At 42.4% G+C, this 11,612-nt stretch overlaps 1 pseudogene; it reads right to left on the minus strand.

Annotated features, from left to right (window-relative positions):
* Positions 1-8,662: 8,662 nt before the first annotated feature.
* On the minus strand, positions 8,663-9,588 carry LOC116463977 (Krueppel-like factor 2; annotated as a pseudogene).
* Between the last annotated feature and the right edge of the window lie 2,024 nt (positions 9,589-11,612).

The raw sequence follows: 11,612 nt of genomic DNA on the forward strand, positions 1-11,612 counted from the left end.
TCAACTTTGACCGTGGGCTGTCTGGCCCCAAGGTGTATGCTTGCTGTTACAGTCTCCCAAGAGACTCCTTTCTTATCAGGCTCAAGTGAATGAAAGGAGGATGTTAAAGGTAGGGTCTCTGAGGCCTGTGCCAGAGGAACCCCAGCTCATGGCTTGTGCCTATGTCCTCATTCTCACCTCGGTAAGAGTAAAGTTTATTGAGTTTATTGAATTTAAGTATCTTTAGTGAGATCATATATTATTAGTAAGAACTGGGACCAAACATTTTCTGACTCTAAAAGAGATATTTTCACAGCAACCGATATATACCTATAATTATACAGACACGCATACACATATTTCTTTACTGCTCATAAAAATTAGTCTTTATTAGAATGTGTGATGTATAAATGTAAGAGAATTTTCGTGTTAAAACTGACAGATACATTTTTAAATTGTCCTAAAAGAAATTTAATTATTTTTGTTTTAGAATTTTCCATTTTTAATGTTATTTTTATAAGAAACTATATAACTTTATTGATAATACATACAGTAACCCTTTGTTCTTCACATTGAAAATACAGTGTATTTTGCAAATAACTAAAGCCTAACTTTGTATTAAAATTTTAAATTTTCAATCTTTTTATTATTATTATACTTTAAGTTCTGGGATACATGTGGAGAACATGCAGGTTTGTTACGTAGGTATACACATGACATGGTAGTTTGCTGCACCCATCAACCTCTCATCTACATTAGGTGCTCATCTACATTCAGTGCTACATTAGGATGTGGAGAAATAGGAACACTTTTACACTGTTGGGAGTGTAAATTAGTTCAACCATTGTGGAAGACAGTGTAGTGATTCCTCAAGGATCGAGAACCAGAAATACAATTTGACCCAGCAATCCCATTACTGGGTATATACCCAAAGGATTATAAATCATTCTCCTATAAAGACACATGCACACATATGTTTTTTGCAGCACTATTCCCAATAGTAAAGACTTGGAACCAACCCAAATCCCCATCAGTGATAGACTGGATAAAGAAAATGTGGCACATATACACCATGGAATACTCTTCAGCCATAAAAAAGGATGAGTTCATGTCCTTTGCAGGAACATAGATGAAGCTGGAAGCCATCATCCTCAGCAAACGAACACAGAAACAGAAAACCAAACACCGCATGTTCTCACTCATAAGTGGGAGTTGAACAATGAGAACAAATAGACACAGGGAGGGGAACATCACATAGTGGAACCTGTCAGTGTGTGGGGGGCTAGGGGAGCGGGGGAGGGATAGCATTAGGGAGTTTAATAATTTTAAAATTCAATTCTGTTGAAGTGTTTACTCCAAGAAGCAATGTGTTTTTGAAAGCTAATCCTGATATATTCAAATCTTAAAGACTTAAGTTGATGGAGTGGACTTCTTTTAAATTAGTGATTCCCTAACTTACCTGACTGTTGGAATTTCCAGGTCATATTGAAAATACAGATTATCCAGACTCTTACCTCTGCAGATGTATTTAGTGGTTCTAAAATGGCACCCAGGAGTCTGGATTTTTCCCAGGGGCCCTGTGTAATTCACACTGATAACCAGGCAAGTTTGGGAAATAGTGCCTTAAGGAGATTTTTTATTAAGCAGTCTGCATTTGAAATGAGGATCATTTATCTTCTAATACCCCATGCTTCCTCTTTCTCCTGCTCTCTTTGTCACCTGTTGTCTTTCAGTTCCTAGAAGCTTTAATTGAATGAAAGTTCCTAGTAGATCTGTACCTACTAAAAACCACACTTCTGAAGCTACGTGGCCACCAGAAGACACAGCTATTCTGCCATGTAAAAAAGGAAAGGTGACGTGTGCCCTGAGAGTGCAGGGGTGAGAGGCAGGGGAATGGAGACCCCCACAGCCAGCAGCAGTGGCCCTCATCACAGCCCTCCGGGAGATATGAAAGGAGGTCAGATCTTGGACAGTAGTCTTGCCTTCCTGCTATAGAACACATTGTTAACACTGAAAAATATGATCTGTTCTAGGGGAATAGTGAAAGCTGATCTAGCACTTGTGCTTTTTTTTCCTTTGAGATTGGGTCTTGCTTTTGTTGCCCAGACTGGAGTGCAATGCATGATCTCAGCTCACTGCAACCTCTGCCTCCTGGGTTCAAGCAGTTCTCCTGCCTCAGCCTCCCAAGTAGCTGGGATTACAGGTGCCCGCAACCATGCCTGGCTAATTTTTATATTTTTAGTAAAGATGGGATTTTGCCATGTTGGCCAGGCTGGTCTCCAACTCCTGACCTCTGCCAAAGTGTTGGGATTACAGGCGTAAGCCATTGTGCCCGGCCTGTGCTTTTATTTCATCATGGCACAGTTTCAAAATGGCATCTAAGTAGCTGACATAAAAATGAAAATTCTGTATACTTTGATATTAGCAGGCTTCAGATACAAACCAGAATATGATTAAATTGTTTCTTAACCAAACTGAATAATTTTCACATTGGCAGGCCATTGTCAGGCCATTCAGCATCTGGCTCATGCTTGGGCCAGGCTGGGTGCCTCATAAAAGTCTGGAGGGAAATACAGAGGCCAATTCTCCATAAGCATTAGGCTCAGAAATATCCTGCTTCCCAGTGAAAAGTTTAAGTTGACTTTCACGCCACCTTCATCAAATCAAGGTTGGTCAACACTTTTCACCACTGCCACTGGATGCTTTGACTTCCAATTTTGCTACCTGCTCTACAAAGATACCCCCTTCCTTCCTTTCCTGCATTCTCCCTACAACCTTGTCTTTTTTTGAGTACATCCACTCTGTCTCATCATTGTCCATCTCTGCTTCCCAAAACCTTATATAGTACAGAAATTGGCCAATCAAGATTACCATGTGGAAGAGCATCCATTTACTGAATAAGGCAGCTGGCTCCTGGGGGCAGAAAAGTGATTAGACACAGAGATAAAAATCATAATCCCTGCTCTCCTGGACTCACTGTCCAGTGGGGAGACAGACACATGAACAAATACAACTTGATAACTACAACAGTCAAGTGAATTATATAATTTAGACTGGAGAAAGAGAGAGCAAACGTTATCATAAGACAGTGTGTCCACTACTTACTCTCTAACAGATTTCCTCACAAACCACTAGGCTTGCCAACTTGTTGCATAAGAAAATTGGAGGGTCAGGGGAGGGGAAGTACATATGCTTCTTAGTATCTCATTCCATAAATACATAAATAATGAAACTATTAATGATACCTTCATGTTGATTCAATAAGTTTGAAACCAAAATTGATAGTAATCTTTAGAAGAAATTGTTTATGTGTCTATGCATGTACATACATAGACATACATATTGCTTTCTGAAATTTTCAATGACTTTATGCTTCTTCTGAAGCAATTCGAGTTTAGAATTTGAGACCCATGGGTCAGAACATCTTCCTGAGTATACTGAAGAACATTTAGATTAATTTCAGACATGTATTTTGGTTTATATAGTGTTTTTTATCCATGGTAACTTATTTACTGTTTAAAAATGTATTGAGAACAAACAACAGCAGCAACCCTGAATTGAGTGAAAGTCCTGAGAAGGGCTTTGCCCAATCAGTGCATGTGCATGTTTACACTAATCTCCTGTCTGAACCTAGGAAGAGGCTGAATGAGCTAGCAGATTGTCTGTCTGGCTGTATTATAGATAATAATTTATTTTTGGTTCATTCATTCATTCATTCATTCATTCATTTTGAGACAGGGTCTCTCTCTGTCACCCGGGCTGGAGTATGGTGACACAATTATGGCTCACTGCAGCCTTCAACTCCCAGGCCCAAGCAATCCTCCTCCCTCAGCCTCCTGAGTAGCTGGGACTACAGGTGCACACCACCATGCCCAGCTAATTTTTAAAACTTTTTTTGTAGAGCCTGGGTCTTATTATGTTGCCCAGGCTGGTCTCAAACTCCTGGACTCAAGTGATCCTCCTTCCTTGGCCTCTCAAAGTGCTGGGATTACAGGTTTGAGCTACCACATGTAGTCAGAAATGACATTTTAAAACCAACTATTAGGTACCCAGATATATGATGCTCTCCGATTGTTTTATTTAAAAATAGGAGTGCCTTAGGTTTATTGGCTCATTTTGTTTTATCAAAGAGCTTAAATGCAGTTGTGAATTTTTTTGTTTACCCTCATAATAACCTGAGAATTTAGAATGAATATAATTATTGCCATTTTCACAAGTAAAATTGGAACGAGAATATAAAACAGTGGAATACAGGTATAGCTAAGAGTAGCAGAGGTAAGCCAACTATAGAATATTAAAATTTCTTCCATGTGTGTTGTTAGAAATCTATAAAACCAAAATTTTTTCATGCCTATAATCCCAGCACTTGGGGAGCCCAAGGCGAGCAGATTACCTGAGGTGAGGAGTTCGAGACTAGCCTGGCCAACATGGTGAAACCCCGTCTCTACTAAAAGTACAAAAATTAGCCAGGTGTGGTGGTGGGCACCTGAAATCCCAGCTACTCAGGAGGCTGAGGCAGGAGAATTGCTTGAACCCGGGAAGTGGAGATTACAGTGAGCCAAGATTGTGCCACTGCACTCCAACCTGGGCGACAAGAGTAAGACTTCGTTTCAAAACAGCAACAACAACAACAACAAACAACAAGAACAACAACACCAAAACCCAACATTTTCTAGTACAAGCAAACTCACTAAGCTTTGTAAGGCTCCCATCCCTCCAAGTATTATCCTTTCTGTGTACCCCAGCATTAATGACAGCAACTGGTACTAGCCATGTGACTTACAATCCCAGTACATTTTTGGGCTCTGATGTTTTCTAGGAATTTTTTCTTTACAGACTTATTGAAATTAAGCTCTATTCCCTCAAGACCTGATTTTCATAAGCTGTATAGTTTTGCAGTTGAGGGAAAATGGTCTTAGGTCAGTCAATCCACTGTTGACACAGAAATGAAATGAGGTAATGGTAGGATTATTGTTAAGGCTGAGAGGAGTCTGCATCGTCCTACACTCTTTCCCAGGCTCCAGGTGACCATATAATTAAAATATCCTTGATATTTCTGTGTAGTTTAAGTTGTTTTTAATTCTAGAACCCCTCAATCTTTCTCTATTCAACTTAAATGAAAAGGCATTTGAGTATCCAGAACACAGTCAGCACTCAGAAGCAAAGGAAGAAAAATGGAAACATAATGGTCAGTGCCCATGTTCTACCCCAGGATCAAATGAGGCATTAATACTGGGAGTTGTGATTCTGAATAAGTCTTAACCTTGTGCTCATCTTAGTTGTTCAAAAATTTGTCATGTCAGCAAGGTGGTAACAGTGAAGATTTTCTACAATCAAAATAGTATAGTTATGTTCTGTTGTATCAAATAGAAATAAATGTACCACATTGATCAGAAAAATCACCCTAGCCTATTCCAACAGCTTAATTTTTAAAAAGCTATGTTATACTAACAATTTAACCACATAGATCTGTCAGCTAGAATAAGTGTTGCATATTTAATTGACAATAATTTTTTTGCTCTCTCAGAGACGTGTAGATAGATTTTGGGGTTATCAAATGGTTTTGACTTTTTCTTTTCTTTGAGATGGGGTCTTGCTCTGTCACCAGGCTGGAGTGCAGTGGCAAGATCTCAGCTTACTGCAACCTCTGCTCCCTGGTTTAAGTTATTCTCCTGCCTCAGCCTCCTGAATAGCTGGGATTACAGGCGCATGCCACCATGCCCAACTAATTTTTGTATTTTTAGTAGAGACGGGGTTTCACCATGTTCGCCAGGATGGTCTCAATCTCCTGACCTCGTGGTCTGCCCGCCACGGCCTCCCAAAGTGCTGGGATTACAGGCGTGAGCCACTGTGCCCAGCCGGTTCTGACATATTTTTAAGAAAGATTAGGCTGATGCTATGGTAACTCAGTTATTCATGATACATGTCATCTTGTAAGTAGGTGTATTCAATATTCATGATTTTGAAGCTATTTCAGAGTACTATAATCACCACACTTGACAGACTTCAGAATTCATTGAAAATTTCTGGAAATAATTAGCAATTTGTTATCATGGACTCTAAACAGACCTTCAAAACGCATTACATAGATTTGGTAAAACAGATTGTCAGTCTGCCAAAAGTAATCACTTTGGTTTGATTGGCAGTGAATGAAATTTTTAAAATGTAAAGCTAAACTCTTCAGGGTCACTGCACTGGGTTTCTATGGGACAACACTGAACAGGGCTGCCACTGAAACACCTTGGATGAGGAAACACAGCTTCCAGCACACTACTGGGAGAGTGACTGGGACTCAAAAATGTGTGCAATAACGTACTTACGAGCTTGTTGGAAAAGAAGTAAAGAGGTTGTATGTAGTTACCTCAAATTAGTACTACTACAGACAAAGTAGCAATCACTACTGATACAGTAATAGTAGTGCTAAAGTAGTACTAATAGCCCTACACTAGTAGTAGTAATAAAGTGGCATTGCTATTGATTCTATCCGTCTACCTACCTACCTGTCTGGATGGGAGGGCATAGGATTTGACTAAGATTGGGCTTAGCAGTGAAGAGAAAAGAGCTCATGCATGCTTTGGACAGGTATGCACTCAAACTTGGTATCATGTGACTGTTCTGAATTCCAGAACCAAGGCTAAAAGGTGGAAGTTTTGTTTGACTGTCTCACATTTTCCTTTTGGTCTATTGTCTAACACATGTTGCTAGAATTCTTTTTACTCTGACTACCTTTTATGTACAGACAACACTGTTATTGATGAGATCACTCCCAAGCGGATTGGAGATTGTCCCAATACTTACACCTATAGCAAGGCCTTGAGAGAAGTGGCGGTGCAGCAGGAGAGCAGGAAGCTAACCATCACCATCCTAAGGCCTTCCATTGTGGGAGCAACGTGGCATGAGCTTTTCCCGGTAAGCCCACTCACCCGGATTCTGTGTTTTGCTTTCAAACTAAGGTTCTTCTAGCCCAATTATTTTCTGATGTCTTTCTTCTTCTCCCCAGGATTTATAGCTAAGTGCAGCCAATCAAATATTAACCCATTATACTAGGGCAAAATTCCACTTTGGGATCATGCAGCTCTTCTGGCAGTTACCCTATCTTAGAGTTGGATGGAGATCTTAAATTAGCTTCAAACCACTCTAGTCTCAAAATTCCCATGGGTGATGTTTTCATATCTTGGCTTTCCCACTGTAGCTTAAACATACCAGAATGTTCTTGATGGCCAAATTGGTAGTATTGCAACTAACTGCCAGGGTTACAAAGCTCACAGAAGGATCTCAGTTTGGGAATACTAATTTTTTTTAACCTCAGCATACTGCGATGTCCTTTTGAAAGTACTTTGAATTATACCATCTTCTTCAAAGCAAGTCTGTGAAGCTTTGGGGGCAGATAAATTCCAGCTCCACCACTTACTGGCAATGCAACATTTTTGAGTTGTTCTTTCCATAGGACAGGACAGATACTACTTTGGAGAGTTGGTTTGATGAGACAATGTATGAAGAGTGCTCAGTCTGTAGTAAAAGGCAGGTCCCTACCAAAAAGCTCAACGAATGTTAGTCCCTTCATCTTCTCCTCCCATATCTCTGGTCTCCCATTATACGCATTTCGACTTTTATACTGTAAGGTAAAGAGACGGCTTAGGGCTTAGGAAACAAACTCAGAAAGACTTTTCCCTCTAACTACTCTTCAGCATAATCTTTCTTGTAACATCTTTAAGCAAGTCAACACACATTACTACCAATCATGTTTTCAATGTTCTCCTAAGGAGGCTAAAATCAGGAATGAGGTGGAGAAGTATGGTTGGTGAATTGCTTAGCAGATCATGATATAAGGACAAGGTCCATTGTAGCCCTTAAGATGTCATAAAACGCCACAAAACCATTCATGACTCCTGCTACGAACAACAATCCTGGCCAAATTTTAATTCTTGCACAAAGTGCAGAAAATAGCCAATGCTTTGCCATTGATCTTTGGGATCTTAATAATACTGAATTAGATAGTTCTATCAGCTGGAGTCTCAGTGCCCTTGTTTGAAATTTGTTAAGATTAGACTGCAGATGTTCCAAAGATACAACAATTTTCTGAAATGTGTAACCAATGGAAATTTTCTTTCTTTTAGCATTGGGTTGATAATCTAAATGGATGTAGCCGACTCATTATTGTGGTATGTATAGGGATGAAGAAGTTAACTGTAATGTAGTGGAGGAATAGTAACAAAATTCTTAGTGCTGGCTTAGCTTCATTGATCCAAAAACAAATGCTACTTTACTATCAATTGAAGCATAATTATTTCAATTATCCTGGTTATAATATGGAGGCAGGATGAAGTTATTTTTATTCTTTTAGAATTTTTTATCAGGAAAACAGAGGTAAAGTGCTATCAATTACTATTTAAGAGTTCTATTTTGAAAAGTCAGAGAATTAAGGATTTTTCTTTTATTTAAAAAAACTTTTTTAAAAATTAAAAATAAAACAAGCAAAAGTCTTATGAAAATGAAGCAAGTAGCCCTGCCACTCTGTGTACAGTAATACAATATTTGTCATAGTTATTATGTACAATATTATAAAAAATGTTGCAGACAGTACAAATTAAGGCCCTTATTTCTCAAAGGATATCAAGCCTTATGACCCGGTGGGAGGGAAGATGCCACTTAATTATTGCACCATTTTGAAAAACAGAACTCATCAAGGCGGATAGTGGTCTTTTCCCACCTGGTCTTCAGTCAAAGATGGGGGCTGGGGCAGCAGTGTCGTCTTCGTCGTCGAGGTAGACCCTATGTAGCCACACTGCCCTGCCCGGTTCTCTGGGTGCAATAAATACCAGTCACGGTTTGGGAGGGGGCCGTGCGCAGGTGGGCGGAGGCGTCTGGGCTGCATGTGCCGCTTCCTGTGCAGGGCAAGGTGGGCAGAGCGCCAGAAGGCGCGGTTGCACCAATGGCCCTGAAATGGCCCGTGACCCCTGTGCTTGCGGTGGTGGAGCGTTAGCTTGTCTGAGTGAGCACGCTTCCAGCTGCATCCATCCCAGTGGCAGTGGTCAGGCTTGTCACTTGTGTGCTGCGCAGATGTGCCTTCAGGTAAGAATTCTTGCTGTAGGTCTTGCTGTAGCCCCATAGGTATGCCTGGTGTTTCGGTTCCCAGGCCAGGAGCGGCTGCCACGCTTGGGCTTGGCCTCCAGCAGCTCCAGCGGGGACGCCGGCGCCACCACAAGGAGACCGCGGGCGACTGGGGGTGCCAGGCCCAGGGCTGTGGCGGCGGCGGCCACCGGAAGAGACTAAACACGGGGGCGTGGAGGGGCTGGGCTGGGTGGGGGGGGCGCCTCATGAAGGCGTGGCTGGGTGTCCCAAGCCAGGGCCACGGAAGGGCAGCGGGAAGGAGGCGCCCTGGCCGTAGGGGCTGAGGGGCGGGTGTCGGGGGCGGCGTTGGAGGGGACCCGGGACCTCGCATGCATGAAGCCGCAGGCCCGGGGCGCCCTAGTGTTTGAGGCCGCGCGGTCCAGGCCTGAACCTGGGTAGGCAGCTGTAGCCGCCGCCATCCGCTTCAGGGGGCTGGGCTTTGACCAGGCGGTTGGGCAGCGCCAGTAGAAAGCGGTTGAGCAGGCCGGGCTCGGTGGTTCACGCCTGTAATCCCAGCACTTTGGGAGACCAAGGCGGGCGGATCACGGGGTCAGGAGATCGAGACCATCCTGGCTAACACGGTGAAACCCCGTCTCTACTAAACACACACAAAAAAAGTAGCCGGGCGTGATGGTGGGCGCCTGTAATGCCAGCACTTCGGAAGGCTGAGGCGGGCGGATCACGAGGTCAGGAGATAGAGAACATCCTGGCTAACAGGTGAAACCCCGTCTGTACTAAAAATACAAAAACAATTAGTCGGGCGCGGTGGCGGGCGCCTGTAGTCCCAGCTACTCCGGAGGCTGAGGCAGGAGAATGGCGTGAACCCAGGAGATGGAGCTTGCAGTGAGCCGAGATCGCGCCACTGCACTCCAGCCTGGGCGACACAGGGAGACTCCATCTCAAAAAAAAAAAAAAAAAAAAGACGGCTGAGCAGCGCGGACCATCTGGCAGCGGGTCCAGCTGGGGGCGCCTTAGGGCAGCGGCGTGCAGTGTTCGGGTAATAGGACGCAGACGGCGGGGTCGGCGGGGGCTTCGGGGTGGCCTCGGCCCAGGCCATCCAGCCCTGTGGACCGAATGGAGTCCCGCACGCTGTTGAGGTGGTCGTGGGTTTCCCTTGGCGCGGGGTCAGCGCTCCTGCAGGCGGCGCTCGCGGTAAGGGCTGGCGAAAGTGGAGACGGACGGCAGGATGGATTCACTTGGCGACATGGCCGGGAGCTGGGAAGACAGACACCGGTGAGTGGCTGCCAGGGAGGGCTGGTCGGGGCGCGGGCAGGCGGGCATGGTTCTGCCAAGGATTTTGTTTTATTTATCGCAAGATGGGGGTATTTCCTCCTTTCTACAGTTTATAATTGCATGAATTAGTGCAGTGAATTGAGGATGCAGTAAAAATATCTTCAAAGATTATTAAATTCGTCATTATAAAACACATACAAGAGTTGATGTGTGTGTATGGAAAGCAGGTATACATCAATAATTCTTAATGAATACAAGAAAGAACTACTAATATTGGAGCAAATATTTCAAATACAAACATCAGTGAATATAGGAAAGGCCTTTTCTTTTTTATTATGATATTTTAAGTTCTAGGGTACATGTGCACAACATGCAGGTTTGTTACATAGGTATACGTGTGCCGGCAACGCCTTTTCAATAATGTCTTACAAGGAGAAACGTGGCTCCTCTAGGTAAGCAGCCCTCAGTGCGCATCTCCCTGAAGTCCAGATTGATCCTGCAGAGCTGTGGGCTTCACAGCTCACAATGAGGCATTTAGGGCCTAAACCCCACTTTACTCTTTTGTACAATGAATAGGAAATCAGTGATCTAAATGAGTTTAAATCGTATTAGGGATTCACACTGCCCTTCAGACTCTGTCTCTATTCCTCCCAGAGCTAGGTTCAACATGAATTAAAATACAAATATGAGACAATGAATTATGATAGTGACAAAGACCTTCCTTCGAATTTCGGATTTTTCTAGCAGCCCCTTTCTTTCTGTTTCCCACCTGCCTTCAACTCCTTCTCCTAAAAAAGTTCAGTTGGGGTGAACGTTTGGTGATTTAGAACATCATTATTTTAACGTGATCCCAAAGCGGTTTTCATTATATGCAAAGCTGCATATTTATTTACATTTTTAAAAATGTTCTAAATTGGTTTCTTATGTCCAAAAGAAGGGGAGCTAGTTAGAAGAAAAGAGAATTGAGTAACATAAGAAAGTGCTAATCATTTCAAATTAAAGTGGGAAACATGCACAGCAGAAAGAATCAATTTCATAAATTCAACAAATTATTAACATAAATAATTCCAAACTCTTGTATCTATATAACATCAGTGATCTGTGAGGTGAAATGAGATTCTGAAGAAAAAGTAAATAATAAGACCATTTGTCTAAGCCAAAAAAGTTTTTGTCATTAATTGTGGAATTTCACCAATTAATTTTTTTCAAATGAAAATTTCTTGAACTTTTTGTGCCTACTATTGCTTGTAGGTTAATAAGCCCTAGCAGAAAACAAAATCATTAAGGAA

Source organism: Hylobates moloch, unplaced genomic scaffold, assembly GCF_009828535.3.
Source record: "Hylobates moloch isolate HMO894 unplaced genomic scaffold, HMol_V3 SCAFFOLD_108, whole genome shotgun sequence".
Classification (NCBI taxonomy): domain Eukaryota; kingdom Metazoa; phylum Chordata; class Mammalia; order Primates; family Hylobatidae; genus Hylobates; species Hylobates moloch.